The sequence below is a fragment of the Ambystoma mexicanum genome, chromosome 11 (genome assembly GCF_040938575.1).
Source record: "Ambystoma mexicanum isolate Mex_15411 chromosome 11, UKY_AmexF1_1, whole genome shotgun sequence".
NCBI classification, from domain to species: Eukaryota; Metazoa; Chordata; class Amphibia; order Caudata; family Ambystomatidae; genus Ambystoma; species Ambystoma mexicanum.
Genome location: NC_090934.1, coordinates 75830774 through 75851449, shown reverse-complemented (window position 1 = coordinate 75851449; position 20676 = coordinate 75830774).

Sequence of the window (20676 nt, the reverse complement as noted above, 5' to 3'; positions counted from 1 at the left end):
TAATGCTCTGAATCTGGCCCAACCGCTGGCCTTATCCATTGGCTTCAGCTGCTTCAAAATCTGGCCGTCGGGTAGCCACAGACACTCCATACGGCTCTCACATCAGCTCTGTACGTCATCATCTGCATTGGCTCCAGGTAAATCAGAGAATAGCCTTTAAGTCCCTTTGCCTCGTTCATCGGCCGACCATCAGGTAGGAGCAGATTTTCTTTGTGATAAATTTCATCCATATGTTCCTTGTCGATCGTTGTGATCTGGCAATGATCGCCTGGTTCAGGTCCCCACATTTCCCCATCAGCGAATGGGTGGTTGGGCCTTTTCAGTGGCTGCAAGTAAACTATGGAACAGCCTCACCCTTCAACTCAGGATGACTGAGAATCATTTACCTTTTCACTACCTCCTAAAAACAGAGCTCTTTGTCCGGTCTTGGTGGCTGCCTCTACTGTTGCGGTGTACATCCTTGCTGGTGAACAAGCGTGCTACAGATACTAATAACATAACATAATATAAGATGCCCGGGTTAATTCCTGAGATGCACTGTGCTACAGATGCAGGGTGTCTATGATGGGTGACAGAGGCTAAAATGGCTGGTTTAATTCCTGAGACATGGTGGGCTACGGATGAAGGGTGTCTGTAATGGGTGGCAGAGGCTAAGATGCCTGGGTTAATTCCTGAGACGTGGTGGGCTACAGATGCAGGGCGTCTGTGATGGGTGGCAGAGGCGAAGATGCCCTGGTTAATTTCTGAGATGTGCTGGGCTACGGATGCAGAGCGTCTATGATGGGTGGCAGAGGCTAAGATGCCCGGGTTAATTACTGGGATGTGCTGGGCTCAGGATGCAGGGTGTCTGTGATGGGTGGCAGAGGCTAAGATTCCCGAGTTAATTGCTTAGATTTGCTGAGCTACGGATGCAGGGCGTCTATGGTGGGTGGCAGAGGCTTAGCTGCCCAGGTTAATTCCGAGGAGGAGATGGGAAACAGATCAGGGTGTATGTGATGGATGGCAGAGGCTAAGATTCCCTGGTTAATTCCTGAGATGTGCTGGCCTACGGATGAAGAGCGTCTATGATGGGTGGCAGAGGCTAAGATGCCCGGGTTAATTCAAGAGATGTGCTGGGCTACAGATGCATGGTGTCTATGATGGGTGACAGAGGCTAAGATGCCCGGGTTAATTCCTGAGAGGTGCTGGGCTACAGATGCAGGGTGTCTGTGATGGATGGCAGAGGCTAAGATTCCCTGGTTAATTCCTGATATGTGCTGGTCTACGGATGCAGGGCGTCTATGATGGGTGGCAGAGGCTAAAATGCCCGGGTTAATTCCTTAGATGTGCTGGGATACAGATGCAGGGTGCATAGGATTGGTGACAGAGGCTAAGATGCACGGTTTAATTCCTGACGTGTGCTGGGCAACAGATGCAGGCTGTCTACTTTGTGTGACAGAGGATAAGATGCCAGTGTTAATTCCTGAGATGTGCTGAGCTACAGATGCAGGGCATCTATGATGGGTGGCAGAGGCTAAAATGCCCGGGTTAATTCCTGAGATGTGCTGACTAGGTCTTTTTTTTAAATACTTGGGATGTTAGGAAAAAAAGAGGTGGATCAGAGAAGGTTGAATTGGCCAAGAGAAGTGGATGGTGAAGAGGATGGTGATTAGTTACTCCTGATGCTAAAGTAGAGAGAGGGGCAAGACTCAAATAGATGGGTACTGAATTTCAGTAGTTGGGAGGGTAGAATAGGATTATGGATTCATATAGCTCATCCTGCCATAGGATAAGTCATCAAAGCACTTTGCCTGTCAGAGAGGCAAAGGATGAGTAGGATCGAACATTCAGTGGTGCTAGTGTAAAAGCAAGGAAATATCGAGGCTGAGTACCACAAAAGGAAATACACCAAACACAGGCTATAAAGATTCACAGATCTTAAATCTACTGTACAGTTATAAAGAAACAGAAATACAGATAGCTATCTGGCTCTCAATACATCACAATGAGTACCAGCCCGTCAGAGTGAGGAGTGAGAGGTACTGGACATCTAGACATTCACATTTTTATACAATTCAGTAATAATGTCCAGCCCATCTACAAGTTAATGATCTGCGGTCTAGAGTTAGTGCAGAGTTCACTTATGGCTCATACAACAATGTGCACATGGATTACTTTGGTTTGTATTTTGAACAAGTTACAATGGCAAAGTGTACTGCTGGGTTTTGCAGTAAGCCTTACTATATACCCCTTTACAGTGCAGTTCTGCCACTGTCCACGCTCAACATTTGCATAGTATTGTCCTCGATGTATGTTTGTGGAGGAGGCTTGTAAATGCAGACAATCCTTAGACCACAATTCATGCTTGGGACAAGGTCTCATTACCTAGTCCAAACATTCGTCCCTCGGACAGTCTAACCATTAACTAGGCTCAAAGGTCGGGAAGGCTCGGTTACAAGTTGGAAACACAGTCCACCATTTTAGAACACAGAATTACATATGAACAGAAATCAAAATGGTGGATGATCCTAAAATTGCTGCGAAGTTGATCTAGAATCGGCACTTTGCAGCAAGGTTTTCTTCGCAGAGCGACTAGGCTTAGACCAATATATATTAGAAGGAGGCACAATATGATTTCCCGTTTAACAAACCCTCCTTTTGGCCTAAGCCAAGCGCTAAACTACTTTTAGTCACTTTACGAGTATCTCCACGTCTCAATGTCCATACACCCTGAATCACAATCATCAGAGATATCAATCGCCATGAGGTCTGTGACAGAAATTTCTCTCAACACAAATTCATTGGTCATTCTTTCCGGCGTGCGTACCTTTTGCCTAGTGTTCCCATAGTCTGCGTACAACATCCTCCTAACACTGAACATATGGCAGGAAGACATTTTATACAGCAACAGCAGAACAACTGAATACCCAGAATAGTCAATAAGACCGAAAGTAGCTTCCATCCCCAAGATCGTAAGAAGTCCCAGAACCAAGCGCTAACATCCCAATTTCCATCGGGACCGTGCACTTCTGAACTAAGGACGTTCAGATTTTCTATAGTCTTAAAGATGGTTGGGGAGGAATCCGGTGCGAAAACGCAACAAGCGGACCCCACTAATTTACATACTCCACCGCGCTCAGCCAGAATGACATCTAATGCTATCCGGTTCTGTAGTGCCACTAACCTTATCGCTTTCTGTTCTAGAGTCATGTTATAGAGTATGTCAGTGGTCCGGTTGATGGTTCTCTCCTGTACTCTCGCTAGTCTTCTAAAATCCTCGGAGTTTAGTATTTGTCCCCAAAAAGGTACAAAAGATTTTGCTACATCACCCAGAACTTGTGATGAAGTATCGCCATTCTCATCCCGTCTTGGACGAGCCTTAGAGATTTCTATAGTATTTGCTATGAATACCCCTGGTAACAGAATCCCTAAATAATAGGTTCCCTGCCAATCCCTAGGTAACCATGGGAAAGCTTCATTACCGCAAATGAAATAGAAAAGTTCGCCTACATAAAAAGGTCTGTCCTCACTGGTCAAGTTCGCAACATTGGTGCAACCCTTGAAATCACCCATTGACTGAGTACCATTCCTCTGTATGCAGAAAGAAACTGAATCCGGGCTGTGGTTAACAGTATAGGAAGGTGGCATGGCATCCCTATTGCCTAGAGGAGCCATCTTGAAGGAGATCAAAGATTGAAAACGTCTAGACAGTTTATCAGAAGGCTTAATGGAAGCAACATTGAGCTTGCTTCTATTTGCAAAACGTGAGCATCTCAGGGGCGTTAGAACTTGTTTCTCAAATTCATTCAAATTCGTTCCATCAAAGTTCCCCGAGATGCTATCATTCCATCGGCCAAAGAATAGTGCCCTTAAAGAAGCATAACATGCAGTAGTCAGAGGCAAAGGATGAATATACAAGCCCAACCCCTTGTCTCCATGCTGCGGTAAATGAGAGCAGACCCAACAATTAGACCTGTTAAATATGGCATGTGTTGCATTCATGATAAGCAGCAGTGTGTTATTGTGGTAACTCTGTCTGTGTTGAGAGTCTCTAGGAGATAGAGTGTGCAGATGCACGAAAGGTGTAGATATAGTGGGTACATTTTCAGTAGGCAAAAGAGTTTCAAGAGGATGCACTTCTTCTAAATACCAAAATCCCAAAGCAATTACTATTGTGAAGCCGGGCAACATGATTACAAGTAAGCAATGCGTTTTAAGAGACCATGGGCCTCATTACACGGAAGGCGGTAATGGTTAACGGCCACCGTTAATGGTAACGGTGGCCGTTAACCATTACCGCCTTACTACGAGGTCCCTTAGCGGGTTGGTGTTTTAACGCCTGCTTTTTGCAGGCGTTAAAAACCAACCCGCTAAGGGACCTCGGAGCTAATTACGGCACCGCAAAATTGCGGTGCCGTAATTAGCGCCTTCCCCATTCCCATAGAGCCCTATGGGGCAGAAATGGGAATGGGGAAGGGCAATGGCGGAAGGGGGATTTACCGCCCCACCAACCTTGGAATGGGGCGGTAAATCCCCTTTCCACCAAGGCGGTGCCGTTAATTTACTGGCATGGTCCAGGGTGCTAATAGCACCCTGGACCACCGCCTTCCGTGTAATGAGGCCCCATGTATTTGATTGTCCATTGTTTCGATTGGCCACACAGTCACTTTTTTGTTCCGTACGAGTGAGAGCGATAACAGACCTTGTTTCTTCAACTCAAAAAATGCCAGAGTTCATTTGCTGGCGATCTCCTGATCATGCGTTTTCTTAGTCCTACCCTATCCCTAGTCAACAGCTTTTCTCTGTATGCAAAAGACAGGGCCAAATGACAAGCCCTACGATGGTTTCCAGTTGGCACAGCCGAACCATGCAGTAAGTCTAGCTCCGTGGACGCAGATTGTACCTTGTGACTCCTGGTATGGTGTGATCCATGAACAACGTGTCGTTACTTCCTAATGGAAGTGCTGGATTTGCAACAAAACCTAACAGTGGTGAAAAAGGATCTGTAGGAGAGTGTGGAGAGGACGCGGCTGTTTCCCCAAGTCCCACAGGCTCCGGTAGTGTCTCCGAAACACTCTCAGTACTGCTCAATGCTGAGTGATTGTTGGGAGCAGCACAGGTAAGATTTTCTGTATCTTCAGTATCGTGTGGCAAAGGGAAGGGAATCCTCTTGACATGCGACGCGTGGATCCAGTGCTTTCGTCCAGTCACTCGTACAGCGGTCTGTGTGGCCAGTAGGACCTGATGTGGGCCCCTCCACACGGTGCGAGGCAGGATGCTCTTTTGAATGCTTTTACAAGCACCCAGCTACCAGGTCGGATACTGTGACCTGGCCCCTCGTATTTGACTGGGAGGGCTTCTCGCACCTGTTGATGAATCAATACAGATTTTTAGTTAACCGGTCACAGTAATCGGAAAGAAGTACATGTTCAATGTCCCTCAGGGCCTTTGACTTAGGCAAATTCCAAATGTTAGCTGGCCTACCCATAACCACTTCAAAAGGGGAGAGCCCAGTCCTAGTCTGTGGGGTTGTTCTCATTGACAGTAACACAATCAGTAAGGCGTCCGGCCATTTCAATTTGTTGCCGGCACACGTCTTAGCGTGCTTGTTTTTCAAACTTCTATTATGTCTCTCTACCAATCCAGCACTCTGAGCATGTTTAGCCGAATGGAATCGTTTATCAATCTGTAATCCCACGCATATCTGCAGAATTACAGCAGCGATAAAATGTGGACCATTGTCCGACCAGATGACCCTTGGCAAACCAAACCTAGGAAAATATTCCTTAATCATGGTTTTCACCGTTGTCATTGCTGTAGCATCTTTAACAGGAAAGGCTTCAACCCATTTACTAAAGGTGCAAATAACAACTAGGACAAATTTAAAGTTATTACAACGCTCCATTTCAATGAAATCAAAGTGTATAACTTTGAAGGGGACAGAAGGTGGACCAAAACTACCCCTCGGTGTCAATGTGCCTTGTCCCATATTATGCTGTAGACAGATCATACAACTCTGGACAAAACATTCAGCTGTTTTCGAGAGTTTATCATTCACCCAGACATTTTGTAACATTTCGGAAACCTTCCTCGCACAGATGTGAGTGGGCCCACGAGCCATTGCGACCATCATTGTAATGTACGCATCTGGCAGCAAACATTTTCCCTCTAACTTATCCACCCACCACCCGTCATCATCCAATTTTGCCAAACCCTCAGCCCATTGTTTAGTTTCCTCTGATGAGGCATCAGCTTGAATATTCTTTACAGATTCAATACCTTCATCAATAGTACAAACATGTGTGGCTTCCCTTGCTTTATACATTTCTGAATAGAGATCAGTGGCAGTTTGTTTGGCTATCTGGTCAACGAAAGCTTTTCCTTTTCCTACATCATTTATGATTTTCTGATGCGCTGTGCATTTCATGATCGCTAACTGAGTGGGGAGTGCAAGCACTGAAAGTAACCGTACTATCAAGGAGCCATATTGGATCTTTCTTCCATGTGAGGTCAAGAACCCTCGTTCTGCCCAAAGTCTACCGAAGTTGTGAACTACCCCATAAGCATACTGACTATCAGTATATATGTTTACTTTAAGCCCTTTGGAAAGTTCACAAGCTCGAGTCAATGCAATAATTTCTGCAGCTTGTGCGGAATTATGCGTGCTTCTCTTGGTTTCCACAATCGTGCTTAATGTGGTCATGGCATAAGCACCCGTGGATGTACCATCCGGAAGTTTGAAACAGGAGCCATCACAAAACAGCTCCCCTTGTGGGTCGTTCAAAGGAGTATCTTTCAGGTCGATCCTGCCTTTAGTCTCTTGCTCTGTGGTGTAGAGGCAGTCATGTGACACTTCGTCACTGCAAGCAATATCTTGCAGGAAAGGTAATAGTTCAGCCGGATTCAATACACAACACCTTTTTATTTTTATATGCGGTGTACACAAGATCAATTCATATCTTGTTAATCGTGCGGAGGTGAGATGTTGCGTTTGTGTTCTATTTAATAGAACATCTACAGAGTGAGGTACCAACATACCTTTGCTCTGTTTTACACATGCAGCAGCAGTAGCGACAGCTCTCAAACATTTTGGCAAATTGCATGCAACAGGATCAAGGGCGGAAGAAAAGTAGCCGCACGGCCTATTCTTCCCTCCGTGTTCCTGCGTTAATACAGCCAAAGCACATCCATCATGTTCATGCACATACAACTCGAAGGCCTTTTCATAATTTAGTGTGCCCAAATCCGGTGTTGGACACAGTGCAGTCTTGAGCAGATCAAACGCTTTCTGGTGTTTCAAGTTCCACAGCATTGGCAGAGAAATGCCCTTCTTTGTCAAAGCCAACATTGTTTTAATCACTAAGGAAAAGTTCAGGATCCACGGCCTACAGTAAGAAGCGAAGCCATTCCTATCAAGGCTCTGACTTCCTTCTGTGTATTGGGGACAGACATGCTAGAAATTATTTTAATCCGTTCAGGCGTCAACCTTCTTCCCTCCTTTGACAGGAGATAGCCTAAATAGGCGACCTCCTGTTGAAAATATTGAAACTTTTTGAGTGAAGCTTTATGTCCATGTTTTGCTAGGTGAACAAGCAACAACACGGTGCCCTCCTTACAGGCACTATCTGAGTCAGCAGCTAAAAGAAGATCGTCTACATACTGAAGTAATGTACAAGTGGTAGGCAATTCGAGTGTGTCAAGCTGCTCTTTCAAAGCCCTACTATAAATGCTCGGACTTTCCGTGTATCCTTGTGGCGCACGGGTGAAAGTAAATGAGCGTCCCCCTAAGGTGAACGCGAACAGGTATGTGCTATCCTTGTGTATAGGAATGCTAAAAAAAGCATTCTTAAGATCTACAACACTAAAATAAGTAGCAGAAGCTGGGATCATAGTTAATATCGTCGTTACATAAGGCACAATAGTAAATTGTAGAGCAACAATCTTATTGATAGCATGTAAATCAAGGATAAAACGAAAAGGAATTGCATTATTCCCTTTCTTATACACAGGCAAAATCGGACTATTGCACAAACTACCTGCAATTTCTTCGATGACCCCACATTGTACAAAATCGGAAAATATACACGTCAAAGCTTGCTCACCATCAACCGAAATCTTATACTGAGGAATACGTGGCAACTTTACTCAGTGTTTCAAAATGATTTTAAAGGGCTCGATTTGTAGAACACCGATATCATTGTCATCAATTTCCCATAAACACTCCGTAACATCACTAAATTCCGGCGGCAAAGGTTTAGTCAGGAACTGAGAGACAGAAAGTTGCTGTGGTAAAATCGTCAAACGCACTCCATCCGAAGAACAATGAATTACCACATTTAATTCTTTCAACAGACTCAACCCCAACAAATTCTCTCCACAGTTCATTGTCAAAAGAAATAGACAGTGGTCCATGTATGGACCTAGTGTAATCGGTACCGGCGAAGAAACCGGACTAACCACTGGTGTACCAGAAAACCCTACAGAAACATTGGTTTGCCCTGACAGTGGAATGTTTGGAAACCGTGAATGATCAATTGAATACTTCTGTGCTCCTGTATCTATCAAGAATAGATGTTTCCTATTTCCCACTATCATTTCAACGTAGGGACATTTCTGATTAATGGGAATAGGCATTGGTTCCAAACCCTGCTTCGAGCAATCCTAGTGAAACCATTCATCGTCAAAGGGAAGGTCTTCAGAGAGATATGCAGTAGAAGGATGATCAAAAATGTTTCTATTATCCACACTCGGTGAATGATTGTCCTGTGAAAAAGGTTGCAAATTCGGAGAAAACTGACTTCTACCAGGACCCCCTGCCCCAGGGCGGCCTCTGGATCATCTACCCATAGTACCAAATGTGTTATTCGACCTTTCGTGGAGGATCGAGCATTGTGCTCACCCATGACCGTCTTGTCTGCAATAAGCACATTGATTCGCGTGTACAGGACCCAACAGCACATTACTCTGTGAAGCACACTGTCCCCTAAACTGTGTACTACCCCCTCTAGGACCTCTAACAATCTGTTGCAATAGAACTTTAGTTTTGAAATCTCCCTTTCTCTTTTCAATCCTCTCTTTTTCATTATTGAATCGGTTTTCATAGTACTGAGCCATATGCAATCTTCAGACTGACCCTTAGCCAGCCAAGCGCTCTCAGATGTCATAATTTGCGACTGGATGTCAGGAAACAATCCACGCACAAATCTGTCTACAAATAGTCGTTTTCCAGACTCCGTGCTTAAATCTTGTCCACTGAAATCTGAAAACACTTGTTCAAACCGATCAAAGAATTTGGGAGCACCCTCAGACTTCCCTTGGACACAAGCAGTAAGTTTGTCCCAAATAATCCTTCTCTCAGAAATGATGGCTTTTAGTTTTGTGACTATTCTATCAGGCAAAGTCAGTATTACCTGTGGCGGTCTCTCGCCAGCTGGCCTATCTCTATCTTGTCTAACCATATTATCCCATGTGTCCCCTAACCCTGGTATATCATCTACAGTATATTAGTGGGGTGTTGCCCCTACGCCCCAGAGAAAAGCACTGCTTTAAAATGCAGTAAGTTGTCTCAATGAGCCCAGATGCACCAGATCTGGGCAGGGAACGAGCAAGGGTAGAAACCCACCCAGGATGTCGTAAAGGGACATTCCAATAGATCCGTGGTAACAGTTGTTTTCTGCAGATGTGCTCACTGAAAGGAGTTGGCGCCAGCGGTCTACGGCTTGAGATTTCCATCACCTGGTGAACTTCTTGCGTTGGGTCATTCATCGGTGGGTGGAAAGACGTGGAATGGGGAACATGGAAATCCAATTGGTGGGAAAGAGCCCGGCAAAGCATATCTGTAACCGAGGCTCCTAGTCAAATACTGTCCATTGAGCCAACCCATGGAGGTGGAACATTTGTAGTGCAGGAATGGGCCGGTCAGATTTACAGAGGCTGGGAGAACTGTCACCCGGGCAACATGCCCACTATGGAGTAGATACCGACCATTGTCCAGATATCTGGGGACACACATTAAAGGGGAGTCGGCCTCCCTCCCAGGGTCTGTCAGGTACTTCCAATGGGTGTAGAGGCTGGTGTGTGGTTTTCGTGTTTCTTGGTGGCCAACGCAAGCATGATAGCACCATATCCCATGTCTTCTTGGCCACAGACCGTGCCACCAATTCAGGAGTTTGTGGTGAGTCTCTGGCAGAGGAACACATAGGCCCTCTTGCAAGTATAGTGGACCTTTAGAGTTTGGCTGCAACTCTCTTTGCAATGTCACAACTTTGATTACTTTGGGGTCTTGAAGCTTAAACCATGAGCTGTTTGTCCAGTGCCAGCAGAGGACTGAGCATGGATGCTGGAACCGGATTCAGCATAGGAAAAGGGTCCACCAGGGCCCAAGGGTTGGAGTGGGTGCAGGACCAAGCATCGGTTTTCACTTGTGTCGAGCCAGGACAATAACATGTGCAGATGACGAAGCGAAAAATAGGCCTCCAGGGGTGTCCTGGGGACTGATGCGTGCTTATTCCAATTCAAGGTTTCCGTGGCACCCCTTGTGTTTTTGGGTCAGAAGGGGGTTGTGGCCATGTCTCTGTGCCTGTGTTGACCCCTGTCTACATTACTGGACGTCTGAACCTCCCTTCCTCATCCCTTGTCTTCATAACCTCCCTTTGCCTCCCTTTCTTTTTCCATATTCAGTGCTTTGACGTTGCCCACGTTCATTAAAAGAGCGGCATTAACTTAACAAAACACATTTTGTCGGAATTGAAACAATATTATACCTCCTATCATAACGATTGTATGTGTATTGGCCTACGCCAAGTTGTCTAAACATCATATGCGAACAAACTCCACGGCAAGGTCTTGACCTTAGAGAAAGTAATGTAAGTTGCCATCTTTGATTAAGCCCCCATTTTAGGTTCTCTTGTAATATGGAAGTCACCCTGAACATCAAAATGTAGGCCGAATGACATTCTGAGTAAGATTCTGGCCATTGTGACCTCCGTACACATGAATAATTAATATGCCTGCAAGCCACTTGTCGGGGTCGCGAACTGAGACCTTGTCCTACCGCTGACCTATATGTAAATGTACAACTATATCAGTGAAACTAATCGAAATGCATGTATTACACGATTGACCTGGCGAGGAACCCATAGGCCTGATTCACAGAATGGTTAACCCACAAGAGGGTTGGCCAAGGGCTGGTCAAACTGTATAAAAGGCCCAGGTATTCCAATGTGCGGTCTCTCTCACTAACACATCGAACCCTCGTTGAAGTTCTTTATGTTACTCTGAGAGCCGAATAGCTATCCGTTTGTCAATTGACTTGGTAACTGTTGTAGCTTTTAAATAAAGCACTTGTATGTTCTTTGTAACCTGTGTGGGTGTGTTTCTTTCTGGGCTTCCCGGCCTCATATTATTTTTCTGTTTCCACAATTTCTCATAGTTCTGTTTGCTTTCATTTTCCCCCCAAGGCAGCCTGGTGCATGGACCTTTCTGTCAGGTGTGACTAGTCAGGGTGGGCATTTCTTTATATCATGGCTGTGGGTGGGAGAAGCTACAGTGAAGATGATGTCATAGTGGGCACACTTAGCATTTCAATGTATTGTCTCTGTGGCGGCAGACCCCAGACTGGTGAGGGAGGGGCACGGCTGTGGTCACGTGCATTGTTGCAGGCCTATTCAGCAGGGGTTTGATGCTGCCGGCCAGTTATAATGAAGCTCTAAGTGTTAAGACCTATCAGGTCCTTCAGCCATGTAGCTCAAGTGGTTGCTGTGCGTGTTGCATAGATATGCGTGCAACTTTCAGTTCTTTGGTTAGACACAGAAGAGGGAAGTCTAGACTTGCACCCACCTGAGAATAATAAAGCCAGGGCATTAAGTTGGGAAAGCAACATTTGTTAGTTAAAGTGCTTTAAGTTGCATGACAAGTGCAGCAGCGAGTCCTGCATAGAAAAACATGATTATGAAAAGGGGAAGATTCTTATTGAAACATTCAAAGGCATCGCATTGCGATACAGACTCGTATCGCTCTTTACACGTGTTCTATTCAGCATCCAAATTTAAACAAGCAGTGACAAAGCCAACAGTTTTGGTTTCTGTCGAGGCGTGGGTAAAGGGTTTGCCAGACACTGTCGTAGTGGTGTTAACTAGCATTCGACAGTAGCAGATGCAAAACAGTGGGAATACCTGCCTATATAGTGGCAAATGCATAGCACATATACACAAGCCCAAATTGTTGGCTTTGCCAATGCTTATTTTTAACAGGACTTCAGTGAAGGACCGGAATAATGCTTATGCACCGAGTGGCTAAAGACAGACCTGGTTAAGACATTTTTATCATCAGTAAATAACATGTTTACAACTCTAATTACGTCATTAACTCTCAGAAGACTGCTTTGCAGAAACACTGGCAGGACCTTTGAGCACACAGTCTGATGGTAAGGCTTGATAAAGCGAGCTCAAAGAAAGATCCCCGGAGGAATTATTTTGGATGGGGTGGGGGGGCAGGAAGCTGGCAGGAATGGCCAATGGCAATAGCATGGCCATGGGCAGACAATGAGTGGGTAAATAAGCAAACAGCAACTACAAGCTTTGTGTCCCTTCTCAATCTAATTTGCTATTTCTCCCAATCTGTACTCTCATGCAATAGTTTCGGCTTCTAGGTGGTGCTTAGGGCCAGCAAATAGGCACAAGTAAAAAAATGAATGTTGCCTCAAGCCCTATAGTTCTTTGCCATTTAAGATTAGAAATATTGTGACTGACCTTCGGCCTAAGCAACTCCTGTCTACTTTCTCCAAAATGGCTGTGAACATAAGGGAGAGAGAAGGGGGAAAGGCCTTCTGTAATGGCCCTGCAGGCGAAGAGCGATGGTGGAGCGTTGCCCAGAGCAATGGCAGAGGTGAACATTCATTCTAAACCCTCCAGATACCACCCCTATTGTTTTGTTAAACCACCGCCGCTTAACACAAAAGAGTGGCGGTCCTCAGGGCTCAGGATGGTCTAAAATCCCCCTCACACCTGGTAGCGCCACTTAAGGCCACAGCAGGAAAAGTGAGTCAATGTATGATTTCTAACGACACGTGCAAGCGTGACAAGAGAGGAGGAGGAAGGCGGAAACTGCCAGAACCTGATGCATGGAGTCAAAATGCTGAAATCCCGGGAGTGGCAATGAGGCACCAGCGCCTGGAAGGATGGGTGTGGGCGCATCTATTGTCCTTCTGCTATGGGAAAAGCACACACACACTCCCTGCAGCAGCATTACGTCATCGAATAACCATAACTGTTCCCCAAATGGTGGCCCTTTTCAACAGGTTTCCCCAAGTCCAAATTGTGTCCATTGGGATTGTAGTTCAGTACTTAATCACATCCATAGTGGTGCAAACTATGTGTGCAACCGCATCACTAGGGGAGAATGCCGCGTGACAGGAGTGATTTCTTGGGTGGACCTGGTTCTGCAAATGTGGGGTCAATGAAGCAGTGAGGCCCATCCAGTCAACTTCTTTGGCTCAAATACAGTCTTCAGGAAGGTCTAAAACAATATATGCCAGCATGCTCACTGTAAAACCCATTTCCTGCTTGTGTCCAAAGCAGATCAGGAGACCTCGCAATGCATTATCTTATAGGATAAAAGTGCATCTACAAACAGAGCATTTATAAAGGCGAACCTCATAATGCACAACGCTGCACGTTGCCCCACTCAGCAGATATAATGAGGAGCGCCCTGGAGCCAGAACATGAACATCATTGGTCCGGGATCTTCTCAGGAGTGCACCCAGGACCTGGGCTGCCACTTTAATTCAGACACTGTGCCACGCACACACGCTTCTTCTTCTGCCTGCACAGGAGTGGGGCAGATGGGAGGTGGGTTCATAGTGTCAAATGGGAAATCCCAAGGGTTATCCCAGCCCAGCCCTGTCCAGAACCTACTCAAAGATTGAAAGGTGCACTTCTAAATGCTTGCTCACTTGGAGCTCATGCCATCGACATCCATGACCTTACACTAGACCATCAACTTGACTTACTAGTAGTAACGGAAACCTGGCTGTACCAAGCCCCGGGCCCATTATTAGCATTAGCCATTCCAAGAGAATTCAATATCATAGGAGTTGACAGACCAAATGCACAGGGAGGTGGAGTAGCCATAACAGCCACAACCAACCTGTCACTCAGAATGTGCCCACTTGACTCCATATAAGGATATGAATGACTCCTCGTCAATTTCACAACAAACCCAAAAACGACCTTAGCATCCTGCTCATCTACAGAGCACCCAAAACAACACCCATCCAGAATTGGACATTCCACTCCTCCTCACCCCCCACCTCAAACCAAACACTAAATGCATAATCCTTGGGTATATCAACCTAGGTTTTAATCACAAACAAGGCCATAAAGCCAACGCCCTCCACACGGCGGTCGCAGATATGAGCTTCTGACAGCTAGTCAATGTCCCCACCCACAACAAGGGCAGAGTATTAGATTGGATACTTACACTAAACACTCATATTTCCATGCACTCGATTGTACCAGTGAATTGGACGGACCACTATCTCATCAGCTTTACACTAACCAGCAATGAGAAACCTCATCCTACATCCATTCTGTTGGACACGGTTTAGTCAAGAAACACTTGCAAACTAACAGTAGACATCCTCGCCCCTATTCTGAAAGAAGCCCTCGTCGCTAATACCTTTGCATCGCAGACATCTACCACAATTGCCTATCAACTACCATTGAGTCCTTAGCCCTGCTCACAACTAAAACGTGACGCCCAGACAAATGCTCAAACTTCTCGTTCAACGAAGAACTAGTACTACTCAGGCGCAATAAAAGGTCGCTGGAGCACATCCACAAACAATTCCTCCTATCAACACCACCAATGCATTTATAAAAGCAAACCAAAAGTATAAAGCAGCCATCATAGCACATAAAGCCAATGCCCTGAATGATCGTATCAGCAATTCTACCTCAAATTCCAAAAGAGCTCTCAGAGAATTGGAGAACGGGAACCCATCCACCACGCCAGTTAACTCAAGCAAAGTCTGCTGCACATCAACACAGAATGCTCTTGCGTCCAAAATCCAAGTGCTCCATACCAAAATTGCCACCAAAAGAAAGCTACTGGCCAATAGAAACGCACCTCCACCAACCATTGACAGAACCAATGACAACACTATTACCCAATTGAAATTATCCCCAGTGAGCCAAGACCTGGTGCTAGACACTATATCCAAACGAAAACCCTCCAATTGTAAAGGAGATAGCTCCCAAGCTCACATAGTCAAACTTTGTGCCCCAACGCTTACTCCCATCGACACCAAATTTGTTAATGCCTCCTTTAGCACCAATACTGTCCCCACCAGTATTAAGGAAGCCTGGGTGACCCCACTCCTAAAAAAAACATTGCTGGATGCCACAGTACCCAAAAACGACCGCCCTATAACTACGGCCCCGTTCTTGTTGAACATAATTGACCAAATAGCATACTCCCAAATTCAAGCTCACCTGGAACAAAATTACCTGATCAGAGCCAGACAATCCAGCTTTAGCCCCAACCACAGTACCGAAATGGCAATCCAGGACCTGAAAATCCAGATGGATTCCATTAGAGACGCCGGTAAACTCTGCATATTGCTACTATTAGACCTGTCTGCTGCTTTCGACCTAGTCGAACATGACAAACTATGTGCCACACTAGCTCAGGACTTTCAGTTCTCGCAACAAGCTACCTCTTGGGTCAAATCCTTCCTTGCGGATCGAACCTCCCAAGTTTCCATTGGCAAAGAAGCCGCAGACCCTATCCCAGTACCATTAGGAGTCCCACAAGGATCCTGCTTGTCGCCAACTCTATACAATGCGTACACAAAGCTTCTATTTGCTGCCTTGGATGCCATGGGTGTCATTTTACACGAATTCCGCGGATGACACCCATATCCTCATCCCCATCACGGGCAACTATGACCAAGACACAATCATGATCAGTAAAATCTATGCTCTAATTTAAAACTGGATGGCTACCAACAGTCTTTACCTCAACGATGAGAAAACGGAGATACTCTTTGTGGGTTCCTCAGCTAAAATCAAGGCCCTCCACTCTGACTACTCAGCAATAAATATCGATGGAACTTCCATCCCAGTCCTAAAGCAGGTCTCTAGGTGTGTATCTAGATGCAAACTTGACAATGTCTAAACATGAGGATGCTGTATTATCAGCCACCTCTTACACATCTAAATGAATTGCATTAAGTCGACAATTTCTCACACAGGACAACTGCATCGCACTAGCTTGTGCCTTAATCTCATCAAAGCTAGACTATTGCAATGCACTACTGCTAGCTACATCAAGTGCCAAAATAAAGCGCTGCGAGCAGCCCGTGGACAAAAATAATCAGACCACATCTCCACGACTAGGAGGGAAGCCCATTGGCTACCCATAAAAGCAAGGATCTTATACAAAACACTCTGTGTCACCCACAAATGTCTAGCAAAAAAGGCATCCATAAGACATCGAGAGCACTCAGATCTAGTAAATATGCATCTCTCTCTATCACACGATACAAATGCTCCAGAGCAGGGGGAAGCAGTTTCCCAGTGCTGGTCCCCAAAACTTGGAATACACTCCCATTACACACTAGAAATGAGCCCTCTCACCAGTGTTCCAAGAAGTCCTTAAAAACGTGGCTATTCAATACATTTTAGCTAGCCAACCCCTTCCCTCAAGACTCACTATCCTGACTAGCCTTTGCCCAATTCGTAACATTATATACCCTGTTTAATGTTTTGATTGCAAATGTTCTGCATATGTATTGATTGCAACTGTATCCATTTATGCAAAGCTGCCTGTAACTACGCCATGACACCCCAGGGTTTGTGCGTATTAAAAATGCAACAAATAAAATAAAATAATAATTGTTAGCTGATTTTGGTGCCCTATTTATTTACACTTTTCTCCTTGGGTAAGCTTTTTTGGGTTCAGCTATTTGAACTTGAACCCAATACAACACTGCCCCCTGTTATGCCTGTTGTAAGCAGATTGAGATTTGTCAACAATATTTGTCAGCAATGCCTCTGTTTCTTACTGATTGGGCTGAAAGAAAATCATAAAGTGCACATCAATGATATATGCAAACATTGTGCTTGGAAATCAGATGTTCATGATGCTGGTGACCAACATGGCATGCCACCATTGCCATTGTAAAACCCATGTTCATATTGCTAATGACCAAAGAAATATCTACACACGGTCCTGGCACTGAGGGTCCCATAGAAGATTATGAATGATGGGCCTCATTCTGGGTTTGGAGCTAACCATGGAGTAATTAGCTCCATGGTTGCCTCTGAAACCGTCCCAAATCCAGCATGGTGAATGGAGTAATTACCGGTCCATTCCAGGGTTGGAGGGACCGGTAATTCCCCATTCACCTTTTGCCCTTCCCCATTCCCATTTCTGCCCCATAGGGCTCAATGGGAATGGGTAAGGAGGTAATTATGGCACCGTAAATTACGGTACCGTAATTACCTCCGAAGTACCTTTGTGGGTCCCGTACTTAACTCCTGCTAAAAGCAGGAAAGCAGGAGGTAAGGAAGGACCCGCAAAGGGACCTCGGAATACGGAGGTAAGGGATTACCGGCATCGGCACCCTTACCGGTGCCGGTAATTCCTTACCTCCAACCTCGGAATTACCGCCGATGACATTTGGAGCCCCGCAGTATGTTCTTCTGTGCACGCTAAGGCTCTAACTCAGACGACATCCGGCCTCCTATGCACCACCTAGTGCCTGCAAGGGCAGAGACCCCTGAAGGGCCACATGCAATTGAGAGGCTGTCCTATGCAAGCAGTACACTTTACTGAGTCACACTGGAGGTTACTAGCTTCACTGGATTGTAACTAACAGATGCTACTCATACCCTCCACAAAATGGTCTTCATTTTATGATTGCATAAGGATTAAAGGCATGAGCTGCCCTCCCTGAATTCACACACATCCAGATTGAGCAAAGATCTATGGAGATCTACCTATGTTTGTGCTTGCCCCGTGTGGGAGGAAGCCATTTAACCGACCGGGGTAAATGTTTTCACTTCTGCTGCACTGCAATAATCTACATGCAAGGCAAGCGCTCAATCTGAGAATTCTAAAGCTTATCAAAGGTAGCAACGCAGACAAACCACTGCCCACTTTTCACTCCTAACATTACTATTTTAAGCACACTTTTATTGCTCACAAAAATCTGGAAACCCAGCACTAAAATTATTTTCTGCACGTTGTGTACATTTTAGCACATGTCATTTTGCAACATAGTATATAGAAATACTGAACTGCAAGTATCAGGATACAACACGATGTGGAGGAACATTGGGAAATGAAACTTTTACGTATTCCCCGTGCCAGGCACGGCAGTGTTATATTGACTAGGCGCTGTAACCAGCCATGTTTAAGCAGCGCTTCTTGTTTCTGCAAGGCGGGCGCTGTAGGACGTACTGTGCATGTCTTTGCAATGAAAGCCTGTCACCTAGTTTGTTGGAATGCTTGCTTTCACATCTCTCACTACTGATGTGTTTTCCTTTTTGGCATATGTAAGCTGAATCTAGGCTCTCGCTTCCCTAAGAAAAGCAGCACAGGGGAGCAAGTTGTCACATCGCTGATGCTCACGCTTGCCTCAAAGTGTATGGGAATCTTTAAGGAGTGTAGGCACCTTGACTGAGTTATGACTGATAACACCTGCTTATTTGAAAGGGAGCAGCTGGTGTCAAAGGCTGATATAATGAGGTTTTGTCCTTTGCTAGTAGGATGAATTTAGTATTCACCCTTAACAAGTTGGGACCACCCCTTACAATGGAAAGTATGAGCCCTTGTGGGTATAAAGGCTGGGGTGTGGGGGAGCTCGGAGGGAAGGGACGCTCTGAACTTTGTGCCTTGTGTTGTTTTTGGGTTCGTGCTGTCGCTGCTTTCTACTAATAAAGTGTTCACCAATCCATCAGAGTCGTGAGTGATCCTTTTTTCCTCAACAACAATATGAGCCTTAAAGCCGGGAATGGGTGATTATTGCACATTCGTCATTGCACAAATTAAGAACTCCTTATTCTGTCCCAATGGTCTAACTAAGTTAAACACTCTCCAGAAGAGCTTTCGGGAGGATAGCTCAGGGGCAACACACTCGCCTTGGAGGCAAGACGACACAGAGCAACGCAGGTTGGATCCCTAACTAATTACAATAAACCCATCTGATTAAAGTTATTGTTTGAAGACGTTGGTGCTTTTTGTCATGCTTAATGTGACCTACATTTGCCCTTCCTTGAGCTGAAAGTGTTGAGAGCCCCACCCGTCTGCTGCAGTCATTAATTAAGCTGCTGTCCATTACAGGGGCATTGCTGACCACAATGACCGTGCAAAGGAGCATGATTTGCTGTCCAGGTGAAGGGGCTAATGGACAGGACACTTTAAACCACCTGCAGGGTCATTCTGATGCTTCTTGCAGTGCCATTGGCTGTTGATACATTTTCCCTAGACTGGACCACAGTGTCCTGTTTCCCAATACTGTGAAGCCTGTGTGAGATGCACGCTGACCCCGACCCACTCCCGCCTCTGCCCCTGCGCTTGGTACACTACAGCATATCACGTAACAGGGCGATAAAGTGTACGCAGCCCTCAAGTGAACCATTAACAAAGTAGCCTTTAGAAAGAGTTTGATTAAAAAGGCTGAAAACAAGGCTTGATGCAGAACCTTGTGGTAGAACTCCGGGACTGGAGCTGGGATTGCTCTCACCAGCATATGTTAATGTTAATGTTAAAGGACATTTGTACCGCGCACTATCACCACCGAAGTGGTCCCCTGGTGCTCTGGCGGCTCTGAAAAAGGGGAGGAGAGGGGGTGGGTTAGTGGGAATAAGCTGGAAAAGTGCAAGAGAGCAGCGATGTGCTGTTGGCAGCCTCAGCCCGGTGGATCCGTTGGCTGGGCTTGGGTGTGTTTTATGGTCCATAGTCGTTGCGTGCTGTTGTGCAAGTCTATGTGTGGTTTGTTTTGTTGTTGCATTGTTGTGAAGTTTGTGTGGATTGCTGCATTTAAGGCTTGTGATTGTGTTTGGTTATAGTTTGAGAGGTGTCTGCAGAGGGATGGAATTGTTAGTTGGTTGGTTAGTTGGCATTGCTGTCCTTGCAATTGTGGGATTCCATCTAGGTGCGGTACATGCTAACAGTCACATTTCTATCTAGATGCCTCACAAGCTAAAGTACAGAATTCCATACTAGTGTGGCACAAGCTAACAGTCACATTTCTATCTAGATGCCCCGCAAGCTAAAGTTCAGAATTCCATACTAGTGTGGCACAAGCTAACAGTCACATTTCTATCTAGATGCCTCGCAAGCTAAAGTTCAGAATTCCATACTAGTGTGGCACAAGCTAACAGTCACATTTCTATCTAGATGCCCCGCAAGCTAAAGTTCAGAATTCCATACTAGTGTGGCACAAGCTAACAGTCACATTTCTATCTAGATGCGACACAGGCTAGGTTCAGAATTCTAAGTGTGGTGCATGCTAAGCAGAACCCATTCCCTTTTCTCCATGATCTACATTTTCATATTAACATGCGGCCCATCAGTACTATGAGGAGGGCGGAAGGTTTTGGGGGAAAGAAAGAGGGCCCTTACATACGTGTGACAAGTCAAGGCTACTCACCTAACAGGACCAATTGGTGATTAGACATGCTAGATTCT